Raw genomic sequence first — 22,649 nt, 5'->3', positions numbered from 1 at the left:
CTTTATTTCATCTTTTTTCTTTTTTATCCCTATCACGTGTATCACCCATTCCTCCCATCCATATGTGGCATTGCTTAATAAAATGGTAAGGGGTGAGCACTCAGAATTGAAGGCTGAAAAGCTACTGATCATTGTTATGCAGTGGCAAAACACCTGGTTAAACCATTGCCTGATTATACTGGAATGCTACTATTTTAAGGGAAACAGTAGGAAAAATTCAGAATGTTGTATGTGTTGTCTGCTTCTAGTAACTTTTACAACAAAATTATACTAGAGAGGTAAAACTCAGACTAGAGCTAATCAGTCAGTAAGCAGAGATATAAAGGAATACATCTTTGTTAATACATCTCTTTCTTGTGGCCTGCAACCTAAGTTGACTAAAAGCTTCTTCCTTCGAAGCCTTATAGAGTAGAAAAAGTGAACCCCTGCACTCCCAAGTGCAGTGGCTGCCAAATGGAAATGAGACTGGAGCTCTGCCATTTAAAAGGCTGTGAACCTACTTGATGATGGTGTATGATTTTTTTTAATGTATTACTGGATTCCGTTTGCTAATATTTTGGTGAAGATTTTTGCATCTATATTCATGAGAGGTATTGGCCTGTAGTTCTCCTTTTCTGTGGAGGCTTTATCTGGTTATGGTATCAGGGTGATAACTGGCCTCATGAATTTGGGTGTTTTCCTTCCTCTTCTATTTTTTGGAATAGTTTGAGAACAGGTATTAACTCTTCTTTAAATATTTGGTAGAATATACCTGGGAAGCCATCTGGTCCTGGACTTTCGGTTTTTGGGAGTTTTTGAGTATTGATTCAGTTTCATTGCTGGTAATCGGTCTGTTCACATTTTCTATTTCTTCCTGGTTTAGTTTTGGTAGTTGATAATGTTTATAGGAATTTATCCATTTCTTCTAAGTTGTCCAGTTTGTTGGCATATAGGTTTTCATAATATTCTGTTATGATGGTTTGTGTTTCTGTGGTGTTGGCTGTTATTTCTCCTCTCTAATCAGTAATTTTCTTTATTTGGGTCCTCTTTTTTTTTTTTATGAATCTAGCTAGATATTTATTGATTTTGTTGATCTTTTCAAAGAACTAGCTCCTGGTTTCATTGATCTGTTCTGTTGTTTTTTTAGTTTCTATATCAGTTATTTCTGCTCTGATTTTTATTATTTCCTTCCTTTTGCTAGGTTTGGGTTTTGTTTGTTCTTTTTCTAGCTCCTTTAGGTGTAAGGTTAAGTTGTTGATATCAGTTTAGCTCTAGTCTGAGTTTTACCTCTCCGGTATAAATTTTTTTTTTAAAAGCAGTTCTTTTTCTTTCTTCCTTTCTTTTTTTTTTTTTAAGATTTTATTTATTTGGGGCGCCTGGGTGGCTCAGTCGTTAAGCGCCTGCCTTCGGCTCAGGTCATGATCCCAGCGTCCTGGGATCGAGCCCCGCATTGGGCTCCCTGCTCAGCGGGAGGCCTGCTTCTCCCTCTTCCACTCCCCCTGCTTATGTTCCTCTCTCACTGTCTCTCTCTCTGTCAAATAAATAAATAAAATCTTAAAAAAAAAAAAAAAGATTTTATTTATTTATTAGAGAGAGAGAGAGAGCACAAGCAGGGGGAGCCTCAGAGGGAGAGGGAGAAGCAGGCTTCCTGCTGAACAGGGAGCCCAATGTGGGGCTCCATCCCAGGACCCTGGGATCATGATCTGAGCTGAAGGCAGCTGTTTAACCAACTGAGCCACCCAGGTGCCCCATCTCTGGTATAATTTTCTTGAAAGTTACTAGAAGCAGGCAACACATAGGACATTCTGAATTTTTCCTACTGTTTCCCTTAAAATAGTAGCATCCCAGTATAATCGGGCAATGGTTTAACCAGGTGTTTTGCTTTTGCATAACAATGATCCCTAGCTTTTCAGTCTTCAGTTGTGAGTGCTCACCACTTAACTGTTTTATTAAGCAATGCCACATATGTTACATTGTTTCTCATGAAGCATCTTACTCATAGCACCAAATTCTGTATTAGGATTATATCCAACCATTTGTGACCCCCCAAAAGTAAAATAATAGTGGTTTTAAACATGGTACAAGTTTATTTTTTTTTCTTGTAAAAGGGGTCCAGAGGTGGGTAGCCCAGGGCTGGTGCGGTGCTCTATAATGTCAGGGAACCATTTTCTTTCTGTTTTTGTTGCCTTGCCATTCTCAACATGTGGCTTCTTTCTCGTAATCTAACATGGCTGGTTGCACTCCAGCACCTCATCCATGTTCTGGCCAGCAGGAAGGATGAGGGTCCAGAGAATAATGTACACAGTTTCTTTAAGGACATTTCCTGGAACTCAGACTTAATACTTTTACTGTTATTGTCCAGTTTGCTTAAACTCAGTCACATGGCCGAGCTGCAGGAAAGGCTGGGAAATGCAGTCTTTATTCTGGCATGCACTTAGCTAAAGCTCAGGTGTTCTGTTACTGGGAAGAAGGGGAAAGTGGATATTGGGTCACAACCTCCAGTACCTGCCACAATCATCCAGGTGAGATTCTTTTACTTCCTGCTCGTTGGCAGTCTCTGATATTTAAAAACGCTCATAATTCTCTTCCCATTGTATTCTTTTTTTCATATGCCATCTAAGATTTCTGAGTTACTATGTTCAGATGCTTTCTTCTCTTTGAGATGTAGATCACCAGTGTGCTTTCTTTCTCCTTGATTGATTTAGAACCTTGCTATTTTAAGATATGCCACCAACAAGATATTTGAAGGTTTTCATGCTGGTGTGCATTTACCTTTTCTTTTTTTGCTACCCACATTGTGCATGTTACCTGTACAGATGCCTTCAAAATGTGCTGCACTCACTGCTGCTGTTATATGTCTCAGCATTTTATAAATTCTCCAATAATTGCTTTTTCCATGTAGTTGTAATGTGGAAACTCCTGCAGTGCTTTGAAGAAAACTTTTGTTATTATTTGCTTTGTTTGGGAAATGAATCTCTTTGTGGCTACTCTCTCTCCTTTATTTTAAAGCTTTAAATATAATTGTACTGAAGTTAAAATTGTATTTAGTTATGTTTTACATTTTACTCCATCAGAAATTCTCAGCACCTTTTTAGAAATAATTGGCTGAGAGTAATATACTTTGAAGCCAGAGGCTATTGGAAGGGAAGATTAATGACCTATGACTTAGGAGCTGTTTTTTTTTTTTTTTTTAATTTTAAGTTTTTATTTATTTGAGAGAGAGGGAGAGAGAATCTGAAGCCGACTCTGCACTGAGCACAGAGCCCAAGGCGGGGCTCAATCTGGCAGCCTCGAGATGATGACCTGAGCCAAAACCAAGAGCCAGACACACTGAGCCACCCAGGCTCACCTTAAGAGCTGTTTTTATTTAAGTTTTGCTGAGATTCATTATATTTCCAGAGATTTTACCTTGATTGAAATCTTTTAATGACTGTGAGAATCTAAAAATGCATTTTTATTTTTATTTTTTTTAAGTAGGCTTCACACCCATCGTGGAGCCCAGTGCAGGGCTTGAGCTCATGACCCTGAGATAAAGACCTGAGTTGAGATCAAGAGTCGGACACTTAACTGACTAAGCCACCCAGGTGCCCCTAAAAAGTCATTTTTAAACACATTCTCTGCACCATATACCATGAATGTAAAGTAATGAGGCAGTGCTTTTGTATGGTAATGGATCTTGCCAGAGTAGATTCATTTAATTAATAAGGTTGCTTTTATAATTATTCAGAAAAATAATTGATGGGGCGCCTGGGTGGCTCAGTCATTGGGCGTCTGCCTTCGGCTCAGGTCATGATCCCAGGGTCCTGGGATCGAGCCCCACATCGGGCTCCCTGCTCAGCGGGGAGTCTGCTTCTCCCTCTCCTGCTCCCCCTGCTTGTGCTCTCTCTCTCGCTGTATCTCTCTCTGTCAAATAAATAAAATCTTAAAAAAAAAAAATTGATGAGTATGCTGGTGATATACCTCGGTATTTGAGTTCTAAGCTGCTTTCATTGGTATGTGCATTGTCCTAAGGGTCCCTCATTGAGTCACCAGTATGTGCCTAGGAGCTGTAGCCTGGCCTTTTCTGCTTGACCCACGACATGCTAGTCTTAAGTATACATTTTCTCAGAGTGAGGGTTGCTGTGTTTGGATTTTCTTGGTTGCAACAGTTTCTGGATTTTTTTCTTTTCTGTGGCAAGATATTTTAATTCCAGTGTTAAAAAATATTTGGAGGTGCCTGGATGGCTCAGTCGGGGTAGCATCCCACTCTTGGTTTCAGCTCAGGTCATGACCATAGGGTTGTGAGATCGAGCCCCGTTTTGGGCTCTGCGCCCAGCTCAGGGTCTGCTCTCTCCTCCTCCTTCTTCCCCTCCCCCCACTTGCACGCTCACTCTCGCACTCTCAGTAAACAAATAAATAAATAAAATCTTTTTAAAATATTTGATAAAGAGTTCAGGAAAATATTCATGGCTCCTTTTATAAAGAAGGGAGCATATTGATACATAGGGGGAGAGCGCATTGGGAAACCTAAAGATATGAGGCTCTGGCACTGGAAAATAGGGCTTCTCTTCAAACACTCTATTGTAGTGTGGAAACAAAGCACAATACTGTAAATGTCTTCCCTTTCCCCCAACTGCTGCGTGTCTTCATCCTAGGTGAGGTTTGTCTCAACAAGTTTTTCATTCCAAAGTTAGTATGTTCAGAAATAACTATAGTTGACCCTTGAACAGCACAGATTTGAACTGTGCAAGTCCACTTACATGTGGATTTTTTTTGATAAATACAGTACAGTATTGTAAGTGTATTTTCCTTATTCATAATAACATTTTCTATAACTTACTTTATTGTAAGAATACAGTATGTAAAATATAGTATATAAAATATGTGTTAATCAACTGCTTATGTTATCAGGAAGGCTTCTGATTAACAGGAGGCTGTTTAATAGTTGAGTTTTTGGAAATTCAAAAGTTTTGCGCGGATTTTCAACTATGTAGGGGATGGCACCCCAATCCCCTGTGTTGTTCAACAGTTAACTATAGTTTTTTTCATATTATTCATACCTGAACAGGATAACTCAAACCCAGTTGCCTATTTTCAAGTTATGTGACTTCTTAGTGCCTTCATTTCTTCAACTGTAAAAAATGGGATGATAACAGTAAATACATCTTAATTATCATATGATCTCACTGATACATGGAATTTGAGAAACAACACAGGATCATAGAGGAAAGGAGGGAAAAATGAAACAAGATGAAACCAGAGAGGGAGACAAACCATAAGAGACTCTTAATCTCAGGAAACAAACTGAGGGTTGGTGGAGTGGGGGGGGGGTGGGAGGGATGGGGTGGCTGGGTGATGGACATTGGGGAGGGCATGTGCTATGGTGAGCGCTGTGAATTGTGTAAGACTGATGAATCACAGACCTGTACCCCTGAAACAAATAATACATTATATGTTAATTAAAAAAAGTAAGTACGTCTTGGTGTTATAAAAATTGAATATATACACGTGAAGTGTCTCACTTATAGTAAGTGTTCATTAAGTGTTGGCTATTACTTAGTAAGTCTCACCTCAGATATTACCTCCTCAACAAGACCTTTCTTATCCATTTCATCAAAATTAGCCACCCTGCCCCCTCCCTACACATGATACTTAGTTATCTGAAATTATTCTGTTGTATATTATTTACCTTTATTTTTATGTTTCTCCCACTATAATGTTAGCTCCATGAAAGCAGGGATGTTTTCTATCTGTTGCACTCCGAGTGCCTAGAACAGTGCCTGATCAATATATATTTATTGAGTGAGTTAATGGAAGTCTGGTACACCACAGAAGGCCTTCTTCGTAGGTGACCTAAGACTGAAAGGCAGTTTGGGCCGCTCTGTTGAGGGAAGATGTTCTCATGTATACCCAGCACCATTAGATTATGTTCTAGCTACAGATATCTGGCAGGAGCTTGTCAAGAATGGCATAGAGGTCATCAACAGAAAAAGAATTGAGGGATGCCAGGTGGCTCAGTCGGTTGAGCGTCTGACTTTGGCTTAGGTCATGATCTCAGAGTCCTGGGATTAAACCCCAAGTCATGTACAGTGGGGAGTCTGCTTGTCCCTCTGCTTCTCCCCCAGCTCATGCTCTCTCTCACTCTCTGTCTCTAAAATACATAAATAAAATCTTTAAAAAGAGAAAAAAGAAAAAGTTGAGCCTGGGGATAAAATACATATTCTGTTTGTCTTCTGTTTTTATTTCTTTCTGCTGCTTCCAGCTGGTAAGTTCATGTCCCTTCATATAAGCCCTTGAGCCTACTTGTGTCTTTAAGTTTGGGGACAGCTGGTTGTCCGTCAGCATTATAAAGTTACAGCTTTATTGAGCTTCTTCTAAAATAGTATGAGTAGAAAGTACTGATACATAATTAGATACTCAGCTGTATATATAATTTTAGTAGTCAGAGGGATGGTCTAAGACCCAAAGTAGGCAATCTGAGACTAGGAATTCCTGCATTACCAAGGGTGTCAGGCGTGATAGCAATATGTCGTTCCCTTATATCTGTACCTCTGTCTTTTTCTCTTACTGTCCCTACTTTTTTCCTTATGTTCTCTTCCTATTGTATTCTTTTCTGTTTCTCTCACTGTACCTTCATTTCCATGTTTTCCTTCCCAGGTACCTAATGGAAACTCAAATACGTTTCCATTACAGGTTTCCCCTGCTCTCTGGAAGTAGAGTGTTCCTATGAAACCTTCCTTTCCTTCACCCTCTGCAACCAGACACAAACACATCCTGTCACATGTAAATTCGGTCTCATTCATCCCACATGAATTCAACAAAGATCTGAGTTCCTTCTCTGTACCAGGTGTGGTTCTGTGTTGTGTGGCAGTTCCCTTCTTTCTACATTTACTACCCAAATTCAGGATCTCAACAGGTTACACTTTGCCTAATGAAGTAGCTTCGGAACTTTTCCCCCAATCTTATGTTCCTTTTTTTCAATCCAGTATTTACCCCACTGCCAGATTAATTCTCTAAAGCAGGTTTGATGATGTAAACTCAGCTTGCTGGTCCAGGTACATCTCCTATAACTTGTACTTGAACTGGACTGCCCTTCTAGAACATAAATCCACACCTTCTCACATCTGTGTTCCTGTTCATGCTGTTCTATCTCCTGGGATAACATAAGCTCCCTGAGGACAGGAACTTTGTTTTATTCACTGTAGTATCTCTACAACCCAGAATAATGCCTGGCATATAGTAGGTACTCAGTAGAGACTTGTTGAAAGAATAAATGAAAAATAAGTGAAACCTGTCAGTCCTATTCATTTTTTATGGCTATTCTCAAATATTAATATTACCTCTCTCAGGAAGCCTTTTTTGATCTTCTGTATATTTCTATTTAAACATAAATACCTACCTGTGACAAAACTTTCTTCCCTCTTTTTTCTGTATCAGTGCTTTGATTGTATATGTGATGTGGTTGCTGTGAGGATAATATAGTCAGTAAATTAACAAATATTTATTGAGTTCCTATTCTGTGTCAAGTATTATAGTTAGTATATATTATAGTCAAGTTAATAAGACAAGTATTATAGTCAAGTTAAAATACAAAGAACCAAATTCCTTTGCTCAATAAACTTAGCATCTAGTGGAGGATCAATACATTATAATAGTAGTAAAAGTAAGCAGTAGTAGTAGCAAACCTGGGATCTTATGGAAGCTGATCTTATGGAAGCTGATCTATAAGAAGGGGATGGATAATAGGGAGATGGGAGTAGGTTGGGGAGGAAGAGAGTTCTAGGTGGTCACATGTAGAGAGCAGCATAACAGGTACATATGGTTGGAGCAGAGGGTGCTTAAGAGAAGTGGTGAGAAGTGAAGAACTACTCTGAAGGGCCTTGTACTGTTTTAAATGAAGAGGCGGTGTTATACTATTACCATTATCCACTTTGTTGGGAGAAGAGGGAAAACTTAGATGACTGATTCCCTATAGAATGACCAGGTGGAGCTGAAAACCTGAAGTGAGCAAAAGCTTCATGGAGCTTCCTGAAAAAAACTACTTGGGAGATAAAACTTCCGTTGCTTGAAATGTCTTCACATACTTGATTGATAGGCTGTATGGCAATTCTCATTTGAAAATAAATTTTTCTTTTCAGAATTTGAAGGCATACTGTACTATCTCACTTTCCAGTGTTGATGTCGTTTACCATATCTCACAGTTTTGTGGGTAAGGAATTTGGGCAGGGCTTAGCTTGGGGATTCTTCTGCTCCACATAGTATTAACTTGCGTCCACATGGTGGCATTCAGCAAATGACTGGGCTTGTCTGGAGGGACCAAGAGTGTAAATGCCTGACACTTTGGTGGGGATGTCTAGAAGGCTAGTCTCAACTGGATCCGTATTCCTTTCAGGATAGTCTTTAGATGGCTTCTTTTTTTTTTTTAAGATGAGAAATTTTTTTTTTTTTAAGATTTTATTTTTAAGTAATCTCTACATCCAGTGTGGGGCTTGAACTCACAACCCTGATTTCAAGAGTTGTGTACTCTACTGACTGAGCCAGCTGGGCACCCCTAGACTTCTTTTTATGGTCTCTCCAGCAGAGTAGTTAGACTTCTGTCTGGGAACACAGGGCTCCAAGAGACCAAGATAAAAGCTACCAGTTTCTCAAAAATCTCTACCTGGAACTGGCATACCATCACTTCACTCTACTCTGTTGGTAGAGGCAGTCAGGCCAGCTCAGATTCGGTGGAGGGGAAATAGACCTTACCTATCAATGGGACAAGTGTCAGAGAATTTACAGTTACACCACTCTTCCATGTGCCTTCCACTCTTTTTAGGTAAATGTTATATTTTCCTGTTTCTTGTAGTCCTTGGTTTTAGATGATTTCTATGATGAAGAGGTAACAGAAAGGCCGTTTATATGCCATCCCTAGACATCTGACTAGTTTTTAAGACATCTGAAGATAATGGGGGTGATAGTGACAGAGATAAGGGCAAGACTTGATATTTTCCTCACTTCCTCTAGGACCCGGGGCAGTGCCTAGTACATACATAATAAACTCTCAGAAAGTTCTTGTTCTTGAATTCCTTTGTGTCAAATTCATCTGTATATATATGTCTGCTTAGACAATAAGTAAGATTTTGGTTTATCTACTATTGAAGATAAATCAAGGAAAATAAGAACCTGTCCATCTAAAGGGAAGTTCATTAATTGATTAAAACAGTTTTTATACAGAAATTTTTTTTTCAGGAGAACCATATCATTTGGTTGCATGAAATGAACTCAGTCATGGGTCATGATAAAAAAAAAATCCTGCTAGTATATACTTTTTTAGAGTTATGAGCTGTCTGCCTGAGCTCTTCCATTTCTCTAACACATTTTGTGTTGTTGCTTCTAGTTACATATGCCACTCGGCATAAGCAGAAGGCATGTAGCCCAGAAAGGGGGTGGGGTGGAGAAAAGATGGGGCGGAATCAAGCCAGCAAGAGAGTGAAACAGATGGGTTGTGGGAGATGACCCTGCCCCCATGTTGTTTTTGTTCTGGCTGCTACTGATCACATGTGAATCAGCAGCCAAGAAATTGGAGTTGGTGATCCTATGATGAAAAAGAAAGTTTGATCTCAGACTGAGTGGAATTATAAATTTACAACACTAAAACATGACACAGATTTTTTTCTTTTGGTTCTTTTAATTTACTTTTCCTCTGAGACATTTCAGAAAGTATTTTGTTTGAGATACAACGTTTGTATTTTTCTAAATAATATAATACATATAATCTGAGATAAATATTATACTTTTAGGTTCTTTTTCATGCAGGTTATACAGTAAATAAAATTTTAAGAGTATTTAGTAATTGGTAGAGGAGACATTTAATACATGGTGACTATACCTCCACATTTTTGGATCTTGTCTCCAGATTGTCAGTTTACTAGGACTTTCTTCTGTGGGCTGTTTAAAAATGAGTAGAAAGTAATATATTTGCTAGAAATAAATCTTCCCTATATATGTATTTTATGCTAAATATTCTTTTCTTTTGTCAGTGCTTGATTTTGACTTTTATTTGGCTTATTTTCAAGGTCAAGATTGAGGACACCTTGCTTTATGTCTTACCAAGTCTTCACTTTGTTCTATGGAATAACCTTACTGTTTTTTTTTTAAATTTTTTTTTTTTTTTTTTAAGATTTTATTTATTTGACAGAGAGAGATACAGCGAGAGGAGGAACACAAGCAGGGGGAGCAGGAGAGGGAGAGCAGGCTTCCCGCAGAGCAAGGAGCCCGATGCGGGGCTCGATCCCAGGACCCTGGGACCATGGCCTGAGCTGAAGGCAGACGCTTAACGACTGAGCCACCCAGGCGCCCCCTTACTGTTTTTTTAAAAGATTCTTTTTATTTATTTGACAGAGAGAGACACAGCAAGAGAGGGGACACAAGCAGGGGGAGTGGGAGAGGAAGAAGCAGGCTTCCCGGTGAGCAGGGAGCCCGATGTGGGGCTCAATCCCAGGACCTTGGGGTCATGACCTGAGCTGAAGGCAGACACATAGTGACTGAGCCACCCAGGTGCCCCTGGAATAACCTTATTTTTTAAAAAAAGCATTATAAGCATGTTATCAAGCATACACACATGTAGAGAGAATAATAGTATAATGAGTCTCCATGTACCCAATACTCACCTTCAACAGTTACCAACATTCTGCCACTCTTGTTTCATCTAACCCCCCCACATTCCCTGGCCCATGATTTTATGGAAGAGTTTCGTTGTAATGCAGTTTAATAATGGTATTTTAAAAGGATATATCCTGAAACTTTTGAAATCAGTAAAACTTTTTTTTAAGATTTTTTTTTTTTTTTTTTTAAATTTGACAGAGAGAGAGAGATAGTGAGAGCAGGAACACAAGCAGGGGGAGTGGGGGAGGGAGAAGCAGGCTTCCCGCTGAGCAGGGAGCCTGATGCAGGGCTCGATCCCAGGACCCTGAGATCATGACCTGAGTCGAAGGCAGACGCTTAAAGACTGAGCCACCCAGGTGCCCCTGAAATCAGTAATTATTGAAAACATTAATAGATACCACCATAGCATGTAATTTACCCAATAAAAGTATGTGGTAAAGTATACATATGAAAATTTTAAGTGATCTCCAAGCCCTTAATGATCCCATAAATATGGAACTTAATCAGTTACTAAGCTATTAAACTGCTTTATTCCATTCAGAATTTATTTTTTCAGATTTTCTCAATAAAGAGTTTTTCATTTTTTTTTTTAAGATTTTTATTTATTTGACAGAGAGAGACACAGTGAGAGAGGGAATACAAGCAGGGGGAGTGGCAGAGGGAGAAGCAGGCTTCCCGTGGAGCAGGGAGCCCAATGCGGGGCTCGATCCCAGGACCGTGGGATCATGACCAGAGCTGAAGGCAGACGCTTAATGACTGAGTCAACCAGGCGCCCCAAAGCAGTTTTTCAGATGGCTTTTTCTTTTATTCCAGACATTGACAGGCACAATCATAACTGCATCACTACAGAATTTGACACTCCTGGGATGCCTGGGTGGCTCAGTCGTTAAGAGTCTGCCTTCAGCTCAGGTCATGTCCCAGGGTCCTGGGATCGAGCCCCACATTGAGCCCCTGCTCCGTGAGAAGTCTGCTTCTCCCTCTCCCACTCCCCCTGCTTGTGTCCCCTCTCTTGCTGTGTCTTTCTCTGTCAAATAAATAAATAAAATCTTAAAAAAAAAAAGAATTTGACACTCCTTTCTTTAATCTATTAAAAATGTGTGTGTGTTGGGCGCCTGGGTGGCTCAGTCGGTTAAGTGACTGCCTTCGGCTCAGGTCATGATCCTGGAGTCCCTGGATCGAGTCCCACATCGGGCTCCCTGCTTGGCAGGGGGTCTGCTTCTCCCTCTGGCCCTCCTCCCTCTCGTGCTCTCTGTCTCTCATTCTCTCTCAAATAAATAAATTAAGAAAAAAATCTTAAAAAAAAAATGTGTCTGTGTGTATACGTATATATATGTTTTAAAGATTTTATTTATTTGAGAGTGCAAGCAGGAGCAGGGGGGAGGGGCAGAGGGAGAGAGAGAAGCAGAATCCCCACTGAGCAGGGAGCCTGACATGGCAGGGCTCAATCCCAGGACCCCGAGATCATGACCCAAGCCAAAGGCAGACACTTAACTGACTGAGCCACCCAGGCACCCCTAAAAAAGTATTGTTCTAAGAAAATCACTTTTTAAACTTAGTTTTTACCTTCATGCCTAGCCCTAGACCTAGGTTGACTTTCTTTTTTTTTTTTTTTTTTAAAGATTTTATTTATTTATTCATGAGAGACAGAGAGAGAGAGAGGCAGAGGGAGAAGCAGGCTCCCAAGGAGCAGGAAGCCCGATGCGGAACTCGATCCCAGGACCCTGAGATCATGACCTGAGCCGAAGGCAGACGCTTAACCATCTGAGCCACCCAGGCGCCCATCAGGACTCCTAGGTTGACTTTCTTTTGGGGGCCATTTTCCACACTTCAATTTTTTTTTAATATTTTCTGGAAGTACTGATTATGTGCATTAAGTGCATGCCAGAATTACAGACTCATGCAGTTTAAATTCAAGCTTCATTTTAAAAAGCTTGGTGGGCGCCTGGGTGGCTCAGTTGTTAAGCGTCTGCCTTCAGCTCAGGTCATGATCCCAGGGTCCTGGGATCGAGCCCCGCATCGGGCTCCCTGCTCAGTGGGAAGCCTTCTTCTCCCTCTCCCACTCCCCCTGCTTGTGTTCCCTCTCTCACTGTGTCTCTCTCTGTCAAATAAATAAAATTGTTCAGAAAAAAAAAAAGCTTGGTATTCTGTGATGGATTTTTATCATCTCTTGAGTAGTAACATGCGTAAATATCGAATCTCTGAATCTCAGCAATAATAATAATATAATTCAAAGTAATAGGAGGAAGGTTGTTCTGAATTAGTGAGACCTAAATTTAAGAATAGATGTTTTATTCTTTCATGCTCAATGAATAATCTGAGTTAGCTTAGTAAATTAGTAAATTACCTTTTTAGGTAAATTTCTCAGTTTTCTAGTGAGAGGTATGAACTCATAATCAGGAGTGATTTCACAACTTTCTTTCCCCAGTTTTACTGAGCTATAACTTACACGCAACACTGTATGAGTTTAAAGTGTTCAGCATAAGGATTTGACTTACATATACTGTGAAATGATTGCAACCATACGTTTGGTTTTAACATCCATCACCTCATATAGATACAAAAACAAAGAAGTGTTGTTTTTTTTCATTGTGATGAGAACTTTTAGGATTTAGTCTCTTAACAACTGTGAGATATACCATACAGCGACGTTAACTGTGGTCATCATGTTGTATATTACATCTCCAGGACTTATTTATCTTTAATGCGAAGTTTGTACCTTTTGACCACCTTCATCCAAATTTCCCCCCACCCCCCACCTTGTAACCATAAATCTAAGTGAGATCATACATTGTCTTCCTCTGTTTGACTTATTTCACTTAGCATAATGCCTTTGAGGTTCATCCATGTTGTGGCAAATGGCAGGATTTCCTTCCTTCCTTATGGCTGAATGGTATTTTATTGTATATTAACGATTGTTTATACAAAACCTGTTACTGTATGTGAAGCTACTTTTCCTAGGTCTTAGGGCTGAAGTTTTGATACTGTCCTCCTACTTTCCTTTAGGACTCACGAGTTTTTGTTTTTTAAAAAACACACATCTCCATGCCATCATCCATGTGCATGTGTGTGCATGTGTGAGCATGTGCACATATGTATCAGGGTGGGGAAAGGGTCTTGAGGACTGCTGTCCTAAGGAGTTTGGGTCTCAGAGGATCCTTGAATATCATAAAATTGAATCTTTTAGTCTAAAAAGGCTGCTGTTAAGGAAAACAAACATGCTCTTTCAGAGTCCGTGGTAAAGAGTACTGAGCCAAGGGGCGCCTGGGTCGCTCAGTTGTTGAGCGTCTGCCTTCGGCTCAGGTCATGATCCCAAGGTCCTGGGATTGAGCCCTCCATCGGGCTCCCTGCTCAGCAGGAAGCCTGCTTCTCCCTCTCCCACTTGCCCTGCTTGTGTTCGCTCTCTCCCTGTCTCTCTCTGTCGAATAAATAAATAAAATCTTAAAAAAAAAGAGTACTGAGCCAGATGGATTAATCATGTATAACAATTTTTTTCCCCTAGTGCACACAGAGACACAGCTTAAATGGTTAAGTCATAGGCGAGATGGGAAAAAAATTCTTTGAAGATTAGATTCTGGATTTTCTTAGATGTTTGTTGTTTTCTAATTCCTAAAATTGTTCAAGACCTAAAAAAATCCTTTTCCATTGTTTGCCCATACTATCTTAGAATATTAAGTTCCTAGTATTGAATCCCTAACTTTTTTTCTTTTGAACTTAGTCTTCTTCCAGCCTTTTTGGAGTAGAGTCCTTTTTTTTTAAGATTTTATTTATTTATTTGACAGAGAGAGATACAGCAAGAGAGGAAACACAGGCAGGGGGAGCAGGAGAGGGAGAAGCAGGCCTCCCGCCAAGCAGGGAGCCCGATGTGGGGACTCGATCCCAGGACCCTGGGACCATGACCCGAGCCGAAGGCAGACGCCTAACCACTGAGCCACCCAGGCGCCCCGAGAGTCCATCTTAATATCTTTGTTCTTTTTAATGTCAATCCCCCATCTTCCTTGCTCTAATCTGGATCTTTTCCAATCCATTTTATATTTATGAGGTGTATCAGTCAGAACTATGACCATGTTTGGGCACACTGTAGCCTTATATGAAGATATAATGTGATGGTCTTTTTATTTTTTAGTTTTTAATGCCTTTCTTCATTTCATGGTGTTTCAGTATTTTATTGGTTTCCTCATCTCCAAATTAAAGTGTTCACTGAAGTCTGCAGGGAACTCCTAGGTCCTTTTTCTAGATTAAGAACTATAGCTTTTTTGGGATGCCTGGGTGGCTCAGTTGGTTAATCGTCTGCCTTCGGCTCAGGTCATGATCCCAGGGTCCTGGGATTGAGTCCTGCGTCAGGCTCCTTGCTCAGCGGGGTGCCTGCTTCTCCCTCTCCCTCTGCCGCTCCCCCTGCTTGTGCTCTCTCTCTCTCTGACAAGTAAATAAATAAATAAAATCTTTAAAAAAAAGAACTGTAGCTTTTTCATTATACAAACAATATATATGTGTTCTAGAGAAAATTTGGAAACTAAAGAAAGTAAAAAGAAAGAAAATTGTTCATAATCCAGTCAAAATCCGTTTTGTGATTTTGGTGTATCTCCTTATTATCTCTTTTTCCTCTGGATAATATTTTTATATATGAGTATGCATTTTCATATCTTATTTTTCTTACACATTAGATCATCATTTTCTATATTTTATTTTATTTTATTTTTTTTAAAGATTTTATTTATTATTTATTTGAGAGAGAGAATGAGATAGAGAGAGCATGAGAGGGGGGAGGGTCAGAGGAAGAAGCAGACTCCCCGCTGAGCAGGGAGCCCGATGCGGGACTCGATCCCGGGACTCCAGGATCATGACCTGAGCCGAAGGCAGTCGCTTAACCAACTGAGCCACCCAGGCGCCCCATTTTCTATATTTTAAATGCTTTATAAAAGTAATTCTTAACTGCGTAGTAGGATTCAGTGAATGAATAAATTCCTAATTCCCTTAACCATGAGTCCATGCTATGTTTGTTTGTTTTCTTTTTTAGGCCATGCTATGGTTTAATGAAAAGATGCTATTGAAAAGATTTTCGTGTTAAAATGTATTCTTTATCATTTTTACCGATCTTGTTCTTATGTTGCCAGGTGTCTTATTTTTAATAACCCATTTCTGGGTATTATGATTAAATATTCATGTAAGTTAAAATAGTTGGGCAAATATCTATCATCAGACATACATCTCTATATTTTTTTATGAAATCTAATGGCTTGGACATTATTTTTTTTTTTCTTTCAAGTAAGCTATACACTCAGTGTGGGGCTTGAACTCACAACCCCAAGATCAGCAGTCGCATGCTTTATCAACTGAGTCATCCAGTCGCCCTGGGAATTGTTTTCTTAAAGAAATTTTCTCCCCTAGATAATGTTGGTACACTATAACACTTTAATACCTTTTGGATACTCATTAAAGTGTTATTTCTCAAGGTACTTCCCCTTGGTAGTTGGAGGATAACATTTATTCCATAACCATTTCTCCTGTCACTATTTCCTTTTATGCCAATATAGGTTGTGTGTGCTGCTTTATTTCAATTGAATGTTGTCCTCCTGAGTGATGTAGTTGAGGACAGTATCAGATTTGAAATCACATGCACTCTGTGAGCATAGTAAATATTAATTACTTAATTTAAAAAAGATTTTATTTTATTTATTTTAGAGAGAGAGAGACCAAGAGAGCACAAGCAGGAGGGACAGAAGGAGAGGGAGAGAGAATCTGAAGTAGGCCTCCCCGCTGAGTGCAGAGCCCATTGTGGACCTTGATCTCATGACTCTGAGATCACGACCTGAGCCGAAACCAAGTGTTGGACACTTAACTGACTGTGCCACCCACAGTTTTTTGGGGTAATATTTACCCCAGTAAATATTAATTTAAAAATGATGCTGGCTTACTTTAGAGAAAATGCTTAAGATTAATGGTAGCTTGCCAGTAATATAATTTAGAATAGTATTCAGCATATGTCCAGTGGAATAGTCTGTCTCTTCACAGTGACATCTAAACTTTTGTCTGCCCTTCCATTTCCAGGTTGCCATCACGAAAGCCAAAGTGGATTTCTCCAGTGTAGTGTGCCTGCCCCCTTCCGTCATTGCTGTGAATGGGCTGGACGGAGGAGGGGCTGGCGAAAATGATGATGAACCAGTGCTGGTGTCCCTGTCTGCGGCCCCCAGCCCCCAGAGCGAAGCTGTTGCCAATGAACTGCAGGAGCTCTCCTTGCAGCCCGAGCTGACCCTAGGCCTCCACCCTGGCAGGAATCCCAATTTGCCTCCACTTAGTGAGCGGAAGAATGGTGAGTACATATGGAATTATTGCATTGCCTAATTTGAACCAAGGTCTTCATGTTCTTGTTGTAGATGATTACTTTATTTCATGTCTCTTGAAACTTTCTTTAATCTTACTGTTTCTTATAAAATAGAGAGATAGTAAGTTTAGGTGATCATTATAAACCCTATATTTCCTGCCTGGGTTATTACAACTGCTTTCTGATTTGTCTTTCTACTTCTCTGCTTCTCCCTCCCAATCCCTTCCATAAATTCATTAATTCAGCAAATATTTATTGAACATCACTATCATAAACTAAGATTAGGGGTTAAATGATAAATAAGCCTTTTTTATTAGGAAACTTATCCTGTACCTTGTCAGAGTAATCTTTTAGACCTCCCTAGCTTAATACTTTTCAGTGACTGCTTTATAGGATAAAAACAAAAGCCGTGTTTTACAAGGCTTGCAGGGTCTGGTCTCTTTCTGTTTCATTAGCTTCTTCTCTTATCATTCCCCATTTCTAGTCTTTGCTTTTTAAATTTTTTTTTTTTTAATTTTATTTATTTATTAGAGAGAGGGAGAGAGCACACACCCATATGTGTGAGTAGGGGGAGGGGCAGAGGGAGAGAGAGAGAATCTCAAGAAGGCTCCTTGCTGAACACAGAGCCTGACAATTTGGGGCTCGATCTCACGACCCTGAGATCATGACCTGAGCTGAAATTAAGATGCTTAACTGACTGAGCCACCCAGGCACCCCTAGTTTTTGCTTTTTATTTTATTTTATTTTTAAAGATTTATTTATTTATTTTGAGAGAGAGAGCAGAGAGGGGTGCCACAGAGGAAGAGGGAGAGTGAGAGAATTTCAAGTAGATTCTGAGCTGAGCATGTGGAGCCCTGGGTGGGCCTCAGTCCCATGACCCTGAGATCATGACTTGAATCAAAACCAAGAGTTGGACACTTAACCAGCTTTGCCACCCACGTGCCCCAGTTTTTGCTTTTTAGTACTGTTTACAACCATGTACTCTTGCTTCAAACTTTTGTTAATGAAAAAAAATTACAATTTGTTATAAAAACTTAAGGGTTCAGAAAAGGTGTAAATAGTAATATAGCAAATACTTATGTACTCTCATGCCATCTGGCTAATGTACTGTTCTCCATGGATCTCTGTCTATCCCCAGGGTAACTGCTGCCCTGAATTTGATATTTTATGGCCAAGTAGTTCTGTATTTTTTTTAACATATGAATATATACCTAATAATTATAAAATATTATTTCTCATTTTTTATATCACATATATATTTATTGGAGAGAGAGAATTATATGTATTCTTCTGCAACTTGTGTTTATTGTTCAATATTTATTTTCCTGTGAGTTATTAAAGGTATTCTATAAGTTCATCTCATCTAATCTGTGAATCACTATTTATCAATAGTCCTACTTTTCTGTACTGATCTTTAGTGTCAGCCTTATCTTTCTCAGTGTGCATGAGTTAGTTTTTATGCCCTTTGTTCTGTTTCACTGGTCTCTGTTCATCTCTGTGTTGTACTACATCATCTTAGTTACTATTGCTTAATGATTAGTCTTGTTATTTGTTACGATAGTCTTTCCTTGCCTTTTTCTGTCTCCAGAGTTGTCTTGGCTGTTCTTGCCCTTTTTAATTTTCCATTACTTTAGAATCAGCTTGTAGAGTTATACAAAAACAAACAAACCAAAAACCTCATTTTTTTCTCCATTTTATTATGAAAAATTTCAAATATAGAGTTTTACAACGAATACCTTTATGTCCACCTCTTAAATTCTACCATTAACATTTTGTTATACTTACTTTGTAACATGTCTATCTATCCTTCTATCCATCCATCGTATTTTTTACATTTCCAAGGAAATTGCAGACACTAGCACACTTTCATTTTACTGACATATATAACGTTAATATAGAATAACACACAAATTGTAAGTGTCCTGATTGTTGAATTGTCACAGAGCTTATATACCTGTGTTTAATTGCTACTTTGTTAGGAGATATTCCTAGTACCCATAACCACCTCATGTGCTTCGTCCCAATCAGTATTCCTTCTTTTTGCCCAAAGGAAACTATCATCCTGACTTCTAACACCATGAATTAGTTTTATTGGTTTCTAAACTTTATGTAAATGGAATCATGCTGTATGTGTTCTGTTGCTGTCTTGTTTTAAAATTCATTTGTATTGAATTGTGTGTGGCTCTAGCTTATTTTCATTGCTATATAATTAATCCATTTTATGAATATAGTGGAATTTGTTTTACTTTTGGTGGGTGTTTGGGTTGTTTTAGTTTGGGGCTATTATGAATTATGAATCAAGAAACATAAAATTCTTGTGTATGTCTTTTGGTGTACTTGTTGGGATTTTGATTTGAAATATATAATTTATAGGTTAATGGGGAGAATACACATTTTACATATTGGGTACTAGTTAGTTTTATCTGTCCATTAGTTAGGTTTTTTTTTTTTTTTAAAGATTTTATTTATTTATTTGACAGAGACACAGTGAAAGAGGGAACACAAGCAGGGGGAGTGGGAGAGAGAGAAGCAGGCCCCCCCGCGGAGCAGGGAGCCCGATGCGGGGCTCGATCCCAGGACCTTGGGATCGTGACCTGAGCCGAAGGCAGACGCTTAACTAAGCCTGAGCCACCCAAGCGCCCCTGTCCATTAGTTAGTTTTCTCTCTCCAGTTAAATAGGTCTTCTTTGATGTCTTTCCACAGAGCTTTACAATTTTCTCCATAAAGGTCATGCAAATATTTTATTTTTTTGCATGTGTCTTTTTTTGGGGGTAGACATTATCAGCGGTATATTTTTATAAAATATTTTCTGACTGTTTGATGCTGGGAATAGAAATACCAAACTTTTTAAAGTTTTTTTTTTTTTTTTTAAGATTTTATTTATTTGACAGAGAGAGACACAGCAAGAGAGGGAACACAATCAGGGGGAATGAGAGAGGGAGAAGCAGGCCTCCCACTGAGCAGGGAGCCCGACATGGGACTCGATCCCAGGACCCTGGGACCATGACCTGAGCCAAAGGCAGACGCTCAACGACTGAGCCACCCAGGTGCCCCGAAATACCAAACTTTTAAAAACTCCCATGACTTTTCTACATTTATGCCCTCTATTTGAAGATTTTATTTATTTATTTGAGAGAGAGAATGAGAGACAGAGAGCACGAGAGGGAAGAGGGTCAGAGGGAGAAGCAGACCCCCCGCTGAGCAGGGAGCCCGATGTGGGACTCGATCTCGGGACTCCAGAATCATAACCTGAGCTGAAGGCAATCACTTAACCATCTGAGCCACCCAGGCGCCCTATGCCTTCTATTTGAGATACCACTCTGTCCCTACTCTTCTTGCCAACTCTTACTTGTCCTTCAGTATTCTGTTCAGGCTTCATTCCCTTTGAGAAGCCTATCCTAACTCAGTGTTAGTTGTCCTTTTGATTTGACCAATTACCTTTTATCAGTATACTTCATCACTATATTGTAATTGGAATTCTCCTGTCAGCAGCATGAGTGAGCCTTTGGAAACTGAACTCAGACCCTGTTATGCTTCTCTCACAACCCTCAGTGTCTTCCTGTGAGGGTTATGATGAAATCATAGTTGTTTTTGTTTTTGTTTTTTTTAAAGATTTATTTATTTATTTTAGAGAGAAAGTGAGAGAATGTGCACTCGAGCTGGGGGAGGGGCAGATAGAATCCTTAAACAGACTACCCCGCTGAGTGCAGAGCCTGACACAGGGCTTGATCTCACAACCTTGAGATCATGATCCGAGCTGAAATCAAGAGCCAGATGCTCAACCAACTGAGCCACCCAGGCGCCCCAGTATGATAGTTTTAATGATGTGGGCCTGGTATCCTCTCTGACATGATTTTATCTTATCTCTGTCCCTTCGCTTACTCTACTCTGATTTAGCCACACTGACTTTCTTGCTGTTTCTTGAACACATCAAGCATGCTCCTGTCCCAGGGCCTTGGTACTTGCTGTGCCTTTACTGAAGTTCCTGCACAAATGTCATTTCCTCAGGGAAGCCTTCCCTACCTGACTTACCTTAAATAGCACCTCCCATTACTCTCTATCCTCCTTTGTTTTTTTCAAGGACTTATTATTATGGTGTATGTGTGTGTTTGTATATGTGTGTGTATATGTTTATTGTCTATATTCCCCTGCCTTTGGTAGTTTGTTTCACGAGGCCAGTGGGCAACCAATAAATATTTGTCAAATGAATAGATGAATGGTTTACTTATTTGTTCCATTAGAGGCAAGAACTCTGTTTTTACATCCATAGTGGGAAATGCAATGGAAACTCAAACAGTTTTTATTTTGGGAAATAATGGACACTCAAGCATTTTTTTGGTGTTCTTTTCTCATTTCTCATTTTTACTTTTCTTCTCCAAGATGGCAGAGACTTCATATAAGACTTACTTATACGGTAAGGGGAAAGAGTTAGTCCGGAGGGAAAAGCTGAAGACAGAAAAGGGGAAAGGGTAACTGAGGAGATGTGAGGGGATGGGATTTAAAGGTATTGGCTCTGCCTTGAGCAGAGGTAAGGGCTATGATTCCTCTGGGGTAGGAGGAATGGCAGTGAAGGTGATGACAGACGGCAAACAGCAGACCACTAAAATCTTGGGCAGGAAGTGGAGGAAATTGATGCTGACAGCTGTGATGGTCTCAGGGGAGTCAAGAGCAGCTGTTGCAGGAGTGTTGGTGCATCTTCAGCCTTTCTCTGTCAGCTCTTTAGCATATAAATCAGTTGAGCTTTTCCCCCATTTTGAACAACTTTCTAACCTTCCTAAGATCCTGAAAGAGCAGGTTATATCATTCTACTTTTCCCACATTCCAGAGACTTCACTGTGTTCTGGCTTCTTTTCCTATCTTCCTTCAGAAACTGCCATCACTGAAGTCATTAATGTTCTTGTAGATCAAATAGGTACTCTTCATCCTGTTTGACCTCTTTGTAGCATTTGACATGATTGGCCACTCCCTCCGACCTGCAACTTTTCCTCCACTGACATCAGTGACGTTACTCTTCTTGGCTTTTTCAAGTCTGCTTTTATAGCCACTCTCTTTTCTGCTCAGACCTTTTGCCAACTTTCTCTACCCACCTCTTAAATTTTGTTATTCCCCATTGTTGAGCTGTAGGGCTCCTTTACTTCTTACTCTGTATTTTTATTTTGAATGATTTCCCCCAGAACTTTGGCTCTAACCACCATCATATGCTGTTGATTGATGCCTGTATTACATCTCCAGGTCAGGTCTCTCCCCCGAGCTGCAGACTCCTGTGCTCAGCTGTCCAGCACCTCCGTAGGATGTGCGGCAGACTCCATATGTTCGGAGTCTAACTCTTCATCCACCTGCAGTTCCTGCTGAATTCTCTGTTGTAGGAATTGGCATCTCCCTCCACCTAGATGTTCAAATAAGGGGTTGTTTTATTTTGTTTTCTTCCTAAATGGAAACTTTAAGAGTTTTGTTTTATAATCAGATAAAATATAGGAAAAAGAAAAGAAGAAGAAGAAGGTAGCGGGAGGGGAAGAATGAAGCGGGGGAAATCGGAGGGGTGGACGAACCATGAGAGACGATGGACTCTGAAAAACAGGCTGGGGGTTCTAGAGGGGAGGGGGGTGGGAGGATGGGTTGGCCTGGTGGTGGGTATTGAGGAGGGCACATTCTGCATGGAGCACTGGGTGTTATGCACAAACAATGAATCATGGAACACTTCATCTAGAACTAATGATGTAATGTA

General features: G+C 39.8%; 1 protein-coding gene across 1 annotated transcript in view; it reads left to right on the top strand.

The window, feature by feature from the left end:
- The window catches only part of MRTFA (myocardin related transcription factor A), a 196,815-nt gene that overhangs the window by 64,217 nt on the left and 109,949 nt on the right, over positions 1–22,649 (top strand). The window contains exon 3 of the mRNA XM_031024397.2: positions 16,651–16,912. The gene's annotated coding sequence lies outside the window, so the exon portion shown is untranslated. The remainder of the gene's footprint in view (positions 1–16,650; positions 16,913–22,649) is intronic.

The sequence above is a fragment of the Leptonychotes weddellii genome, chromosome 5 (assembly GCF_054177405.1).
Source record: "Leptonychotes weddellii isolate Sample4059 chromosome 5, ASM5417740v2, whole genome shotgun sequence".
Taxonomy (NCBI): Eukaryota; Metazoa; Chordata; class Mammalia; order Carnivora; family Phocidae; genus Leptonychotes; species Leptonychotes weddellii.
The sequence above is the reverse complement of the archived record's forward strand: the minus strand, read 5'-3'. Positions and strand labels throughout refer to the sequence as shown.